Below are 16,326 nucleotides of genomic sequence, written 5' to 3'. Positions count from 1 at the left end.
TCCTACTATCTAGGAAATGGAGGCTAATCCTGAAATTATAACCTCACTCCAAAGGAATTAGAGTGGGGGAATATGTGAGAGAAATAGCATGTACGAGATAGAGACCCAGGAGAGACTGTAATTATTTCTATTTCAAATGGAATTTATTTTGATAAATTTTAAATCTTCTGTTAGGAGGAAAATTACTCAAGACAAGATGTGTAACCTTTTACCCAGTTAGAGGGTAAGAGCCACAGAGTTCCCCAGGTCTCTTGTTTGCAAAGCAAAGACGTCACATCAGGCAGGAGATGTCAAAATCTGAAATGGTGATGGATGTGTGATGGGAGCTTTTCTGGGTTGATGGGAGGGGTTGGGGGGTTGGTTTTTTAATGTAATTTTTGTTTTATTTTTGTAAGCAGTTATTTTTAGAGGTGGTGAGTCCCCTTTTCCTTTTGAGCACAGATGTTTAACCTTCAGGCCTGGCTCTGGAAATCTCCTTAGAACATGTTTGATATCTTTGGGGTTCACACATCCATACTACGTGCGGTTCACAGCAACAGATATTTTGAGAATCCTGCTGGGTTAAGCGGGCCTTTTCCAAACTGACATTGGCCCAAAGTCTGCCTCAATTCAGCTAGATTCGGACGCATCTGTATCACAGGAGTGGTACACAGCTGATTTACCCAGAGACCTCCGGGAAAGTGTGGTAAGATAGGATAAGTAGGAATTGACAACAATGAAGTTAAAGGTAAGGGTGAAAGACCCTCACTGTGCAGGTCAACAAGCCTGTTCTGTTCATTCCCTCTGACGCATCTGGCACTGGTCCCTCTCAGGCAGCCAGGGCCGGCTTTAGGCCTATTCCACCAATTCCCCCGAATCGGGTCCTACACCTAAGAGTGCCCCGTGCCCAGTGAGAATCCCTTCCCTGGCTAGAGGTGCCTTGTTAGGGGGCTTATTCCTTCACCCTCTCACTTCCCTGGTCCTTCTCACATGAACGGAGAGAAACAATACCTGAAGTCCAAAGGTGCAAACAATTCGATGTTTATTGGGGTGAACTTCCAGCAAGCATGATTCCAGTTTCCTTCCTTAGTGTCCCCATTCCCAGCTCTGACACCACAGAGCCTTGCCTGTGTCCCTGTTCCTGTTCCCATCCCGTGTTCCCATTCCCCCTTTAGCAAAACATGATCCCAATTCCCCCATCCCAGTCCCTGTTCCCATTCCCCCCTTTACTTCCTGGTTGACTGTAGACTATATAGTAAAACCAATCATTTTACTGAAATTTAACTAACCAATCCTAACATATTGTAACATGATTATTTAACCAATTATATTCCACCACCTTCATTGGTTTATACCCAACAGAATTAATTATACATTAGACAGAAACAATCACAGAACCAGATAGAGACCATGCAAATAAACATACAAAACAAATACACAACTACATCTATACAGACATAAGTGTTTTCCAGCTGTGTCTATTGATAAGTGAGTTCCTGCCAGACAGGGTGCTATTAAACTAAGTTTCCTTTTACATCTTCTAGGTTCTTCTCTTTCTCTGGAGGTGATAGGAATATCAGGGCAGGATTGTATTCCCTATAGCACAATAGCACCTTATTTCAATGTGACTAGTTTGGAATGTGAGGATGTGACCATACACTTCTCAGCTTATGGCTGCCTAACTACATCTTAGCTGAAGGCCTCAGACTGTCACAGTAAGAGAAGGCCATTACATAGACAGTGATTTTGATTTTTTCTTTCATACCTCTATAACTAGCTAAGTGATAAGAATACACCTACATTCTTAAAGTATAGGCCTTTGCAGATAGGCCTGAATATCTGTATACTAACATGCCTTTTTAATTTTTATTCACCTGGCGGCACTCAGGGTCTTCAGCAGCACTTCGGCGGCGGGTCCTTCACTTGCTCTGGGTCTTCGGCTGCACTTCAGCGGTGGGTCGTTCAGTGCCACCGAAGACCTGGAATGAGAGAAGGACCCGCCGCCGAAGTGCCGCCAAAGACTTGGAGCACCGCCCGGTGAGTACAAGCCCCACTTTTTTTTTTTTTTTAAGTCATCCCTGCTGGAACCCCATCAAAACTGTTCGAATTGGGCCCCGCACCTCCTAAAGCCGGCCCTGCAGGCAGCACACTGGGCTAGATGGATGACTGTGGGTTTCCTCATCTGAAAGCTCTGCAGCCACTGCTTGTCATCCCAGATGTGCATGACGATGTGATCTCACCACTCAGTGCTTGTTTCCCGAGCCCAAAAGCGACCTTCCACTGTGGTCAGCACCTCCATGAATGCTACAAGCAATCTTGTGTCATAGCTACTACGTGTGGTGAGATCAATGTTGAACTCTTCTGCTTTTGTAGTTTAAGGAATAACTCCTGTGCCATTCGTGACATGTAGCACATTGGTCAACAGTGTGGAATCCATTCCTGCAGCACAAAGAGGCAGGAAGCACAGTACACAAACCATTGAAAGATGGCTCTAAACGCGGATTGAAGCACAGGGATGATTGGGATGTGAAACAATGAATCATGGGGCATTGGGACAGGACCCAAGATGCCCTGCAACCCCCTCTGCCTTCCCACAACTCTTATCAGCATAAGAGGAAGAGATGCTCAGTGGGATACTGAGTGCACTGCTCTGAATACCGCTACAAGTGCCCCAAGCATGAACACGCTATTGCGCAGGCAGCTGACAGTGTGAACACACAATAGCGGTTTCCCTTCAGTGCTCTCTGAGCAACACTGTAACTCCCAGCGCTGTAACTCTGCCAGTGTAGACATAGCCTCAGAGAGACTGACTGCCAGGATCCCAGGACTGATCCCCTCTGGGGAATGAAGCACAACGGCGACAGGCTATGCAGCCTGCACTAGTCTCCCTGTACCTGCAAAGCCTGCTAACCCAATGTGCTGGAGCATCTATGCCATTACCTGGTTCCTAAACTGCAGTTACAGTTCTACCCCAGGTATATCCAAAGCCTGAGAGGTGCAGAGATCCAACCCCTTATAATCTTAGAAACATTTTGCTCCTTTTTCTATTTTCTGTCCCTGTTCCTTTTTATGAACTCGAAGACTCCCAGCCTTTCTATTAGATTGGGGTGTAACCATGCGGCTCAGTGGGGGTGAGTGTGTGAACACCTCTGAAATCTACACAGGGAAGATGCTAGGAAGAATAGTTCCCCAAATCTGAATAGCCTTAAAACTCTGCCCTATGAAATGACTGAATGCATGTGCCTCACCCCTCCTGCACCCCCAGCCCCTGCCTCAGCCAGGAGCCTTCACACAAACTCCCTCCTAGAGCCTGCACCCAAACTCCATCCAAAAGCCTATACCCCCCATCCCCTGCCCCAGCCTGGAGCCTGCACCCAGCCCCCAAACTGCATCCCAGAGCCTTCACCCTCACCCCCTTCCCACACACCTCCAGCCCTCAACTCCCTCCCAGAGCCTGTCCACCCCTCCACATCCCCTCCTATTCCCAAACACCCTCACAGAGCCTGCACCCAATATCCCTCCCAGAGCCTTAGGCGGGGGGGCAGACTTTATGCATTCTGGGCACCACTAAAATTTCTACAAACCTGCTGCCCCTATTGTCCACTGCACACATTGTTCTCTCCTGCTGCTCCTTCTCTAGAGACTTTTTTCTATTCCATCTCTCCTTCTCTTCTCTGTGCTCTCTCTTTCCCTGCTCCTATTTATTTCTTATGGGACCTGGCCCCATAGTTCTGTTGTGCAATATTGTGTTTAACTTTACAAATCAGCTGGGGCCTGGAGAATATTTCCAGGTGTTTGTTCCCTCGGTAGATTGCAGTGATCACTGGTGTGTCCTCATGGGGAACCAGTTCACAAAAAAGAGGCAGGAGCTGGTCCCAGTGCATCCCCCATCTGCTGTGTGGGGAGAAAATTGACTCCAGGACAAGGCCCAGCTGCAAACCCCAGGCTGAATTACAGGCTGTCTTGGAAGCCCACTGCATAATGCGGTGCCCACAAATTCATATCCCAGCCACAGGTGAACGTCCATAGAATCTGAGTAAGAGCCATGGGGAAGGAAGCAAACAGGGTTAAAACCTGTGGTTCTTTCTGCCCACCACATGCATTGGCCTCCCCTCAGGCAGGGGACTTATAGGCCCTTCTGTCAGTTGGTATTGGCAGCAGCAAGGGCTGGGTTCAACGTCTAAGGGAGGAGAGCAGCAGAGACACAGGAGGAGAGAGAGTCCTGAGAGAGGAAGCAGCTGGAGGGAAGCAATGAGTGCAGTATGCAAACCAACCAGCTGAGGGTCTCACAGGAGTCCTGAAATAACTGTAGCTGCAGGTCCCATGGTGTAATGGTTCAGTCCTCAGGACTCTGACTCCTGCCATCTGAGTTCAAATCCTAAGGGGACCTCCAGGTGCTGCACTGGTTTGCTGTAAAGCCTTAGAGCTCAGTGTGCTTGAATTCCCTCTTCCTAGGTGCACTGGAACAAGTTTTCTCCTTCCTGCTGGGTGACTGATGCCCCCTAGAGCTAGAGCTTTGGTCTGGCTGATTCAGTAGGTTGAATCCCTAGAATTTAACAGTCTGTTGAGAGATTCCTGCGGGTTGACCTGATGGTTGTGTTTCTTGCTGCTTCACCTGATGCCCACAATTTGGTCCTTGTATCTCCAGCTGCCAGGTGCTTCCTCCTGCCCACACAGCACTTAAGGGCAGAGGTACCAGGGCCAGGCTTAATAGTCAGGGAAAGGCAGGAGAGAGAGAGAGTCCCAGCAGTGCGGCTCCAGTGTGTCCTGGTGTTGGGAGGGGAACAGGAGAAAGGACAAAAGAAGCAAGAGAGAAGAGAAAAGAGGGAGGGATGGATGGAGCAAAAGGTGAAACAAAAAGGACAAACCCCAATGTCCCCAGTGATTCTAAGGGACAAAATCCCAGGTGTGCAATAAAATTCTGCCTTCTTAAGCTCCTGTTTTCCATGCCGAGAATTCAACTGTCACCAGATGGATCAGACTGAACAGGTTTCAAACCTCGAGGAGGCTTTTACCTTCTAAACAGGGATGTCAGTTTTCTAGTAAAATCACTAAAAGGGAAGGAGAAAACTCAAAAGAGGTTCCTCCTGGTGCTCACGTAGGTGAACTCGAATACTCTCTCAGTCCTCAAAGAGAGACCTGGTGAAGGAGACTTGCTGAAGCAAAGCCACAGGGGTCTCTGAGGTTTCCCTGGCCCCTCGCCCCTGTCCAGCCTGGCTGATGTCAGCACCTCTCTGTGAGGTCACCACCTCCCCACCACCTTTGACCAATAGTTTGAGGTCCTGCAAAAGGCCTTTGTGATGTCACTGCCACACCCTTCCCTTGCTGTGTTAATGTCCTGCCCTGGCCAGGCACTTTGGAGGTTTGAGCTACTCCCTGTGATCACTCCACTCAAGGAGCGTTCCTTCTAGGAAGCAAGCTGGCTACACTGTAAAACATTAGATGCTGCTCCCAATGCCACACTCAGTTTTTCAGAAATTAGTCGACTTTATGGCCAGAATAGACCATTAGAGCATCTAATTTGATCCCCTGAATATTACAGGCCTCCTGTATGATACAAGAGCTACTTTTGGGGCAAACACATCCCAGAAAGGCATCTAGTCTTCAATAAATGACATCAAGAGATGGAAAATCCACTACTTTCTTTGGTAGTTTGTTCCTGTGGTGAATCATCCTCGCTATTGAATGTTTGTGCCTTAGTTGTAATATGACTTTGTCTCTTTTCACCTTCCAGCCATTGGGTCTTGTTATGCCTTTCTCTGCTTGAGTCAAGAGCCCTTTAATACCCAATCTTTTCCCTCCATTAAGGCACTTCAACGAAGTCACCTTTCAATCTTCTTTTGATAATCTAAACAGGTTGAGCTCTTTCTAGAAGGCATTTTTCTCCAGCCCTAAGAACATTTAGTGGCTCTTTGCTGCCCCAGCTCCAATCTCACAACATCTTTTTCAAATGAGGATACCAAAACTGGAGGCAGAATTCTGATATCATGTCACCTCCTGTGACATTATTGACATAATCTGTAACTGTATAGATCACCTTTGTGACCACTGTTCTATATTTGCAGCCAATATGATAGAAAGGTTTTCGTGTAAGGGGTCTATGGAGAGGTTCCGATTGGCTGATTGTAATTATGCTATCTCTAGATGTGTATCATTTTTGTAGTTGATGTTATGAACATTGGCTCTATGCTGTCCGTAATTCAAACTTGTGCTCTGATTCCAGGGAACGCTCCAGCCAGACAAGTTGGTGTCAGTTCTGTCTAACCTGCTTGATGGCCCATTAAGGACCATCAGCTATACAATCGACTCATTGAGAGAAGGCAGATATGCCTTGTGACTCAGCAAGGTATGCAGGGATCTGCTTATGGACAGAACTTTATAAGGTTTTTCTATGCCACGTACTAGATAGAGTGTTCTTGGGACAAAAAAAGCAAAGACCACATGGCAAGAGACTATAAAAGGCTGATGCCTTGTCTCCATCCTCTCTTCAGTCCTGCTTCATACCTCTGGAGGGACTTTGCTACAAACTGAAGCTTTATACAAGGGACTGAATGACCCATCCCAGCTGTGGATGGACTCCAGAGACTTCCTGAACCAAGAACTTTGCCATTACTGTATGTGAAGGGTTCAAATCCATGTGCATTTTATATAACAATCTGGTCTATGGATTGTGCCAGCTCTTTTCCAGACCCAAAGTCCAGAGTATGGTCAGGAGACCAGAGGCCTAGCAAATCGTGACAAGCTAAGAGAAAGCTGAGGTAAACAGAAAGCCTTGCTTGCTAAGATAGGCCTGGTCAGCAAATTGCCAGGTGTTGGAGCTAAGAACTAAATCATTGTGTCTTATTCACAGTTGCAGATTGAACAAAGAATCCCTGTTTCTATTGTGTTTGTTTCTTCTGTAGGGTGACGTTCTTTCCACAGATCCAGCCTTGAGTTTATGAAAAGTTGGCACATGTCAGTATAAGATATGGCATCCTTCCACTTGCCTTCCAAGGGACCAATGTCTGCCTTAAGACATAAAAGAGACAATCTTTATTGCCATATACTTTCACTGTTTCTTTGCTTTAACCCCTAGGAATGTACCTGTTGGACAACTAAAAGAGTTGCTCCATTCTTATGGACCCCAAATCATAATTCAACGTATATATTTTATACTAATAACATTTTATTAATGAAATGTTAACTTGGTAACGTGAGACCATAGGCGGAGACATTATGTAACCTTGGCTACTGTGCTATCTAGTCTTGCTGCAAAACCTATCCCGGGGTGTGGAACTGCCTACCCTGTCACTTCCCCCCCTCCCATGGAAAATCTATATATTCTATTGTAATTAATTAATTAACAGTGTCTCTGAGCCTAATAAGCAAGGTGACACTCCACCAGAGCTGTGTGTAATAAAGTCCTATGTTTAACCTCTACATGGTGTGTATTTATGTCCTTCACAGACACCTGCTGAATAAAGAGAAGAGTCACCATCCAGCACCCGGTGGTGCTTGGCTGAATGTGTATCCTCTCCCCACAGCTTGGTGATCTTTTGAGGAAATGGAGAAGACTGCCTTTGCCTAGCTGTACATTGCTTGCAAAAGAAACAGGTCTTTTTGGTGACGAGTGTTGAAAGGAGCCATTAGAAAAATGTGGAGACAAGAAAAATGTGCCCCAGCTGAACTTGCATCTGTGGATGCTGAAGCCACAACACAGAGCGCTAAACGCTATATGACCACGGCTGTTGTCAGAAGAGTCTCTATCAAAGCCTTTTCCAACCAGCAGGGGCCTCTCTGTGCACAGAACTCCTGGTCGCGTGATGGCTGCAGGCAGTTGAGAACTCTATTTTGGCATCTCTTTGTCTGTTTTGTGGTGAACATCTGCAGTGGCTGTTAAAGGGCCTCTAGACAGTGATCTTTGGGAAGAGCTGGCTGAAGAATCTTCCTACTAACCAGGAGAGCCTGGCTTGGCCTGCCAGTTCTTCCTTGCTGAACCTAGTGTCTCTGTTGGCTCCTTGTTAAAATCTCTTTTCATAAAAAGAAAAGACCTGTCAGCAGAATCCTTCTAAGTGCTTGTTCAAGACAAAGAGAGCCTTCCTTGCAGCTAAGTCTTGGTGTAATGGGGCATGCCTTATCATTGCAGCACCTCCTGCTGGCCATCCTGGGAATTAGCCCTGGTTCACCCATGCACCTTCATCTAATGGTGTCTGGCCACCATCTGTGCTATCATTAGGACCCACATCACTCTCAGAACTTCAGTGTCCTCTTATGGACACAGCCCTCTGGCTGTGCCCCACTCAGTTCTCTCCCCCTTTCCCAGGGGGCAGTTGTCCTCTACCCAGACACTTGCCTTAGTGGCCAGCTGCAGTCCAGGGTGTAGCCACCTGTGTCAGTGGCTACGGAGGCAAAAGTGGTGCACCTCCAACCCCGCCATCTGTTTCCCGGACCATTTCCCCACAGACCTAGCACCTTCCTCTGCCTTTGTATTAGGGCCTCAGTCTGGCTCCCCTTACCCACCCAGCACTACTCTGATCATGGTGCCCTCCCATCTCCTTCCTTCATGGCAGCCAATCCTCCCTCCTCACATTCCAAGAAGTGACTGACTCTTGCTGTGCTGAGCAGCCCTTTATATAGGGGCTGCTCCAGCAAGCCTTCTCCTGATTGGCTCTCCCAATAAGCCCTTTCCTGATAGGCTGGGTTCTGCGCAGCCTCTGCAAGGCTGCTTTAATCTTCTCCTGCTTGTGTGGGGCAGACACCCAGCACACTTGGAAAGTGGCAAATGAGAAATCTAGAGCTGAAGGAAAGGTTAACATGACTCAGTACTGGGCCGAGGTTGTTGCAACTGAAACACAGAGCAGTAACCGCTATATGATCACAGTGGCTGGTGGGAGAAGCACATGTTAGAAGCCCTCTGTCAACTCAGCCGTGGCTTTCTGTGCATGGAGAGCCAGACACTGCAAGGTCTGCAAGTCTTGAGGGAAATGGGGAATGTCTGTACTTTGGAATTTGCAGATGTTGTCCTGAACCATCAAATGGAAAGATGCAAATACATTCTTGAGGCAGGCACCATGGCTTAACTGGCTAAAGCACATGCTTAGTACACAGGATGATCCTGGGTTCAACTCCCAGTTGTGCCGTGTTGTATGGCTTTCATCTCCTCTGCTTGCATTTTCCTAAGCCTTTCTAGGAAACAGAAGAGACCTCCCTTGGTATCCAAGTCATTGCTTGCTAAGGAAAAGGCTTCTTTGGAGAGAAGCATTGGGAAGAATCAAATCACAAGACTGGAGCTGATGAAAAGGCTGCTGTGACTGGCATTAGCATAGTGGTTGCTCCGACTGCAATTGCTGCAACACGAGAGCCTGCGCCACACTTCCTGTGATTCACTGGGGATGTCTGCACACAGAGGTCTTGTCACTGATGAAAAATGGAGCAGCTGGGAGAAAAGTCCCAGAGAGTGGCACCGTGGCTAAGCTGGCCAAGACACCTGCCAGGTAAAGTGGAGTTAGGGATGCAGCTCCCAGTGGTGCCTTGCCAAATGTGTCCACTCTTCCCACCTTTTGGTCAATCTTTTGAGGAAACAGAGAAGACTTCCTCTGCCTTGCAATGCAAATGCTTCCAAAAGAAACCTGTCATTTTTTCTGACAAGTGTCAGAAGGAGGCACCTAAGAAATGTGGAGACAAGGAAAAGGTCATCATAACTCAATTTGCATCCATGGCTCTTGAGGCCACAGTGCAGAGCATTGAGCACTGTACAACCACAGCTGGTGACAGAAGGGTCTTTTCCAAAGGCATTTTCCACTAGCAGGGTCCTCTGTGTGCAGAATTCCTGATAGTTTGACGTCTGCCGGCACTGGAGATCACTATTTTGACATCTCTGTCTGTCTATCTCAGTGAACATCCGCTGTGGTTGTTGAAAGTCTGTGATGGGATCTCCAAGATGCAACCTGAACAGTGGGACCCCTGAGCCCTTTGTCACACTGCCTGGACTCCCTCTCACATTGTGATGCTGTGGCAAGCTGCAGATCTCTGGCAGATATTGCACTTACACAGACATCCACAGGTAGGGATACATCCAACCGAGTTACATGAATGCTTCTCCCAGCCACTCATAACACTAACGATAGACAATTTCCTGCCAATTCCTCCCAGCTCTGAAGCCTTGCGCCCCTGGATTATACCATTTTGTCCTACTCAGAAGCCTGACCAGTGTGAGTTTATTAGCCAGTCCACCCTTCCCTCATTGTGAACAGTACATGCACCAGCCTGCTAACTGAGCTGTGATTTCCCAAGGACTTCAAGCAAAATACGATATTTTAAGTACAGTATAAAATAGATTTATTAACTACAGAAAGATGGAGTTTTAAGGATTATAAGTGGTAGGCATCAAATATCAAAGTAAATTACCAAAGAAATGAAAGATAAATGCACAATCTAAACTTCACACCTTATTACACTAGGCAGTATTTAGGTCAAGCAATTTTCTCATCCCACTGGAGGTTACCCTCCTTAATACATAGAATTCCCCCAGAAACCTGGATTACTGTCCTCAGTTGACCTTCATTTTCTCAGAATTCCTGCTGCTTCCAGCATAGGTGGGGGAGGAGAAAGGCAAAAACATGATGCCACAGTCTCCTATTTTATATTTTTAGTTCAAGTGTCTAGAAGACACTTGCCCAGACGTGTCCGGGTGGGCTCTGCTGAGTCACTAGGTTGGGGAATCCTCCTGGTGTGGTCTTAGATTCATAGATTCTAGGACTGGAAGGGACCTTGAGAGGTCATTGAGTGCAGTCTCCCACCCTCATGGCGGGACCAAATACTTTCTAGACCATCCCTGATAGACATTTAATAAAGATAAATGCAAAGTGCTCCACTTAGGAAGGACCAATCAGTTTCACACATACAGAGTGGGAAGAGACTGCCTAGGAAGGAGGACGGCAGAAAAAGATCTAGGGGTTATAGTGGACCACAAGCTAAATACGAGTCAACAGTGTGATGTTGTTGCAAAAAAAGCAAACATGATTCTGGGATGCATTAAAAGGTGTGCAACGGAGTCATAGATTTGAGCTGTCCCCATAGTGTTGTGTTTGGGCATCTGGCATTGAATTGCAAATCCCTTAATTACAACTCCTCTGATGATTCATGGTTGTTGAACACTCTCCTCAGCAGAGGTCACTAGCAAAATTATAGCATATTTCAGTGACAACCATACAGCAAAATGCATAACTTCATACACCCTCATGCTATACATATTTGGACAGAATGATGGATTTCAGCAGATCATGACTTTTCATATGATAACATACATGGAATGCTTTGTGTGACATATCACAGCCATATATGAATGATGAATATGTGGGCTACAGGGGGCTATTTTGAGGTACATCATATCACAAAAGCTTCTAGAGACTGGCCTTTGGGAAGAGCTGGCTGAAGAGCCTTCCTAGTAACTGAGTGACCCTGGCTTGGCCGGCCAGTTTGTGCTTGCGAATGAAACTTGTCTGTTGGGCTCCCTTTTTTGTATCTCTTTCTCATAAACTGAAAAGAAGTTCTTGGCCAATACTTGAAAGTGCTTGTTCAAGACACAGAGAGCCTCTGCACTGGGGAAGGGGTAGGGGTGCAAGAGGTTGGGGCGGTGCTTACCTCAGGCGGTGTAGCTCCTACAGTGACCGGCACACACTCCCCTCCGGCAGTGGCTCCTACGCAGTGGGATCCAGGAGGGCAGGGGGCAGCTTCAGAGTTTGCACTCAGAGCCACAGGGATATTCCGGCCACTTCAAGGAGCAGTGCGGCATGGAGGAAGGGGGGCAGAGTGAGCAGGGAGCCACCTTAGGGCTGCTGACATGTCTCCGTGCATCACTTGGGGAGGCATCAGTTCTCCGTGGGCTGCCTGGGGCAGGGACAGTGCTAGAGAGAGCTCAGGCCACCCTTTTGTCTCCTTTCTCTGGGCTCCCAGCCCACAGTTGGCCAACAGGGATTTTAGGGTGCAGCAGTGCAGGGAGCAAGAAGGGAGAACCACAGCAGCTGCCTCCCCCACATGCGGGAAAACGGCTTGACCTGCTGGCCCCGCGGACTAAGGCACCAGGACTCCAGCTTGCCCCATTCGACCCAATGGGTTGATCTTGTGAACAGAATTATTTGCAGTTGGGATTTCCCCCTAACAGTGCCTCACAGGAGTCCAGGGTCAGCTCCAGCACAGGCCACACAGGAAGGCTTAATGCTGGAGCTGCAGCACATGCTGGGCAGGCTGAAGGCCAGGCTCCCCATGGCAGGAGAGAAGAAAACTCGGCTCCTGGAAGGGCAGGATGGGGATTCCTGGATCCCATTTGCTCACAGCCAGCGTCTTGCCCCCACTCCGAAGTCGTTAATGGCACCCCCAGTTTGGCTAGAATGGAGCAGCAGTTTTCACTGCACCAAGTCCACTTACTGCTTACAGGCAACTCCCAAAGCCACCACAGCCCACCATCTCGGCCAGAAAGGAGCCCACTCAGCCTCGCCATTGCTGCTTTTCCTTTCTCCCAGAACCCTGCTTCTCCTGGGCTGCAAGTAGCCATCCCTGAGATGCCAAGAGGCAGACACAGGATTCTGCCTCCCAGCAGCCAACCGCACCTCCCCAGGCTTTGCAGAACGAATGGCGACGCTCTACTAACCCCACTTAGCCGCACTGAGGCGCTTAGCTTCTGCCCTGCCTTCAGCTCAGCTCGACTTTCCTTTTTTGCCTCATTCTCTATTACTTCATCCTTTGGCAAGTCACGCAAAGGAGGCCAGCAGGAAGTGACAGCCTCCACAGGCCAACCTCCAAGGGCAGAGGAGGCCGAGCCACAAGCCTCCAAAAGGTGACGCGCCTAACTCTTCTAGGTTCTCCAGACTGACACCAAGGTGCTGTCGCCACTGACGTCAGCACCATCTGTCATGCGGAGATTGGAGTTACCCCAGGGACAGGCCTATAACAGAAGAAGCAGCAGCCCCTTCCTGGACAGCAAGAGGATCTGGGGAAAGGAGGCCACCATGTTTCTGCCTGGGTTTGAATCAGGGACCTTTTGCATGTTAGACAAATGAGATAACCACTACACTACAGAAACTCCATCCACTTGGCTGGTGCTCGCCCTGGCACACACCGATGGGCAAACCTAGAGAAAGTGGTGGCAGTCCTTCGATAGGTCAGCTGGTAGAGCAGAGGATTGGAGCCGGGTCTCAAGAAGTCATCCTTATGTCATCCTTGTGACTCCAGTTTGAGGGAGAGCTTCTTTTTCTTCTTCTTGCTGACAAAGAGCAAGAGAAGAATGAAAGGTCAGGTGGGCCAACTCCGTGCAGAAGCCCATGTTGTCTTTTCCTGCTGCACAGCCTGAAATGAGGGACTTGTGGCAGTTAGAGGCACTGCTGCACTTTCAGAAAACAGCCCACCCCTGCACAAAAGGGAATAGATGAGCCTGCCAAAGCCTCGGAGTGAACGAGGGACCTTTAGTCTAGCACTCTCCCAACTGAACTACTTCAGCAGCTGCTAGGTTTCTTTTTGGCCTAGTGCTTTTCTGTCTGGGGTGTTTTTGTCAGCTGTGGCACAGAAAAAGAACATTATTATGAGTGGCCCATGAAGGCAAGATTAACTTTTGCCTTCCTTGTTCAGCTTTACTTGCTTCCTTGCCCTATTCCTGCCTTAGTTCCTGGGTTTCCTGACGGCGACAGGGGCCCAGTGGTGTGAGAAGGAAGTTGGGCAGCTAGACCCTGGTGGCAAAAGTCCTGCTGCCACTTGCCACCCCACTCTCTTCTCCCGGCTTCACATACTGGCTGCCAGGGACTTGGTGCCCAGCAGCGCAATGGAAGGTAGTGGGCAGAGCCACCCTTGCCTTGAAGCTCCAGCTCATTAAACCGCGTCTTTAGTCGATGATGGCGAATGAGAGACCGACATCACTTGCTATTTTAACACTTGAAAATGCCATTGGCCAATCTTTGGCTCTCTGTAATGCTGCGCTTCAGTTCATGAGGGCAAAGGTGAGAAAAGCGACCTTTGAACTAAAGCACTAGGGTTAACATCCTAACGCTGTCTCCTACTGTATCTATTTAATACTGCCCCCCCATGGGCTGGTGACAGTTCCATTTCTAGATGTTAGTACATTTCAGTTACTGTCAAAATTAAAAAGTTTCTAGATGCTTAGAGGAAATGAATTGGTTTTATTTGCTTATATATGGTATGAATAAATTCAAGTTTATAGATCCTAGCCTGCAAATTTATCATCTTATATGACAGAGAAAATCATGCATCCAAATTGTGCATCAAAATTATGAAATGAGCTACAAATGCAATGAAAAATAAGCTATTCAAAAGTTTAACGTATGGGGCATGGGCACTTGTCATAAATAGAGAGCTAAGGGTTAATGTTTCTTTTACCTGTAAAGTGTTAACAAAGGGAACCAAACACCTGACCAGAGGACCAATCAGGAAACCGGATTTTTCAAAGTGAGGGAGGGAACTTAATTTCTCTCTTTTTATATAAAGTTTTCTTTTTAAACCTGGTTGAGGTTTTTGGTTTCTCTGGTTAAAGTTACGGTCCGAAGGAGGAGGTTCCAATCTCTTTGTCTTAGCTTGACCAGGTTTGAATGCATAGCCTCAGGGGAGGTAAATTGCCCTCGATGGTTTGCAGTCAAGGAGTTTAGTACAGCATCGCTCAGGCTAACCCAGGGAGGGGGAGCTGGGGATGAGATAGGGAGACCCAGGGGTTCTGGGTCTTGGGGGTCCCCCAGGGATAGGGTTGGGGCGACCCAGGGGGCGACCAAGCTGGTAATTAAGCTTGGAGGTTCATGCTAAGCACCCAGATTTTGGACGCTAAGGTCCAGATTTGGGAAGAAGAGGCTTATTACAGCACTGAAGACACTTCTTGCCTGGGATGCCATTTGGTCTAGGGGAAGCCCTGTCAGGGAGAGCAGGAGTTAATATCACATGCCTATTTTCAGGCTGCAATCTGTGGGCACCCTGCTTTGTGAGAGGGATTGCGGTAGCCCAGACTCAGGGCTGGAACAGGTCCCTGACTGAGGGGGTGGATGTATGGTTTACAGAGCTCTGATGTCTCAGACAATGTGTCTCTCCCAAGGCCTCAGATCTGCGGACCCAGAAGGCTCCTGTGCTGCCTCCGCTCCTTTCACATTCTATAGCAAGTAGCAGCAGCAAGGGTCAGGGATGAGTCATAGGGCACTAGGTGGGTGGCAGAGGCTTCAGGAGCCCAGAGTGTTTGCCTGTCTGGGGCATTTTGGCTGAGACCTCAGGGGCACATTGTGAGGCAGAATGCCAGGCATCTGTATAAAAGGAGAATAGGGACGGAAAAACGACCATACTGGGTCAGACTGGGTCCAACTCGCCCAGTGTCCTGTCTTCCCATAGTGGCCAAAGCCAGGTGCTTCAGAGGGAATGAACAGAACAGGGAATCATCAAGTGATCTATCCCCTGTCACTTATTCCCAGATCCTGGCAAACAGAGACTAGGGACACCATCCCTATCCATCCTGGCTCAGAGCATGTCCTCCATTAATTGTTTTAGCTCTTTTTTTGAACCCTGTTATAGTCTTGGCCTTCACAACATCCTCTGGCAAGGAGTTCCGCAGGTTGACTGTGTGTTGTGTGAAAAAATACTTCCTTCCAAGCTAAATATGAATCAACAATGTAACACTGTTGTAACACTGTTGCAAAAAAAAGCAAACATCCTTCTGGGATGTATCAGCAGAAGTGTTGACAGCAAGACACGAGAAGTAATTCTTCCACTCTGCTCTGCGCTGATAATACTCCAGGTAAGGCCTTGTGTTCAGTTCTGGGCATCGCATTTCAGGAAGGATAGTTCACAAATTGGAGAAAGTCCAGAGAAGAGCTACAAAAATGATTAACAGTCTACAAAACATGACCTATGAGGGAAGATTGAAAGAACTGGGTTTCTTTAATCTGCAGAAGAGCAGACTGCGAGGGGACGTTATAACAGTTTTCAAGTGCATAAAAGGTTGTTACAAGGAGAAGGGAGAAAAATTGTTTTAGTCAACCTCTGAAGTTAGTACAAGAAGAAATGGGCTTAAATTGCAGCAAGGGAGGTTTAGGTTGTACTTTAGGAAAAACTTCCTAACTGTCAGGATGGTTAAGCACTGGAATAAATTGTCTAGAGAGATTGTGGAATCTCCATCATTGGAGGTTTTTAAGAGCAGGCTGGACAAACACCTGTCAGAGATGGTCTAGAGATGAAACTTAGTCCTGCCCTGAGTGCAGGGGACTGGACTAGATGACCTCTCAAGGTGCCTTCCCGTCCTATGATTGTATTGTACTAGAGCAATAGTTGGAGATTTCCCTAAAATCTACTATGTAGACAAGGCCTATGAGTGGGAGCGAGGATCTCCTG

At 47.8% G+C, this 16,326-nt stretch overlaps 3 protein-coding genes and 1 non-coding gene across 6 annotated transcripts in view; 2 read left to right on the top strand and 2 right to left on the bottom strand.

Annotated features, from left to right (window-relative positions):
* The window catches only part of LOC116818951 (uncharacterized), a 923,585-nt gene that overhangs the window by 44,935 nt on the left and 862,324 nt on the right, over positions 1-16,326 (top strand).
* The window catches only part of LOC116818947 (uncharacterized), a 211,885-nt gene that overhangs the window by 10,376 nt on the left and 185,183 nt on the right, over positions 1-16,326 (top strand). The gene's annotated exons all lie outside the window — the stretch shown is intronic.
* The window catches only part of LOC116826458 (uncharacterized), a 614,657-nt gene that overhangs the window by 432,069 nt on the left and 166,262 nt on the right, over positions 1-16,326 (bottom strand). The window lies entirely within an intron of this gene.
* On the bottom strand, positions 12,967-13,039 carry TRNAV-AAC (transfer RNA valine (anticodon AAC)). Its single transcript has one exon. It is a non-coding gene; the product is annotated as a tRNA-Val (tRNA).

Source organism: Chelonoidis abingdonii, chromosome 11, assembly GCF_003597395.2.
Source record: "Chelonoidis abingdonii isolate Lonesome George chromosome 11, CheloAbing_2.0, whole genome shotgun sequence".
Classification (NCBI taxonomy): domain Eukaryota; kingdom Metazoa; phylum Chordata; order Testudines; family Testudinidae; genus Chelonoidis; species Chelonoidis abingdonii.
The sequence above is the reverse complement of the archived record's forward strand: the minus strand, read 5'-3'. Positions and strand labels throughout refer to the sequence as shown.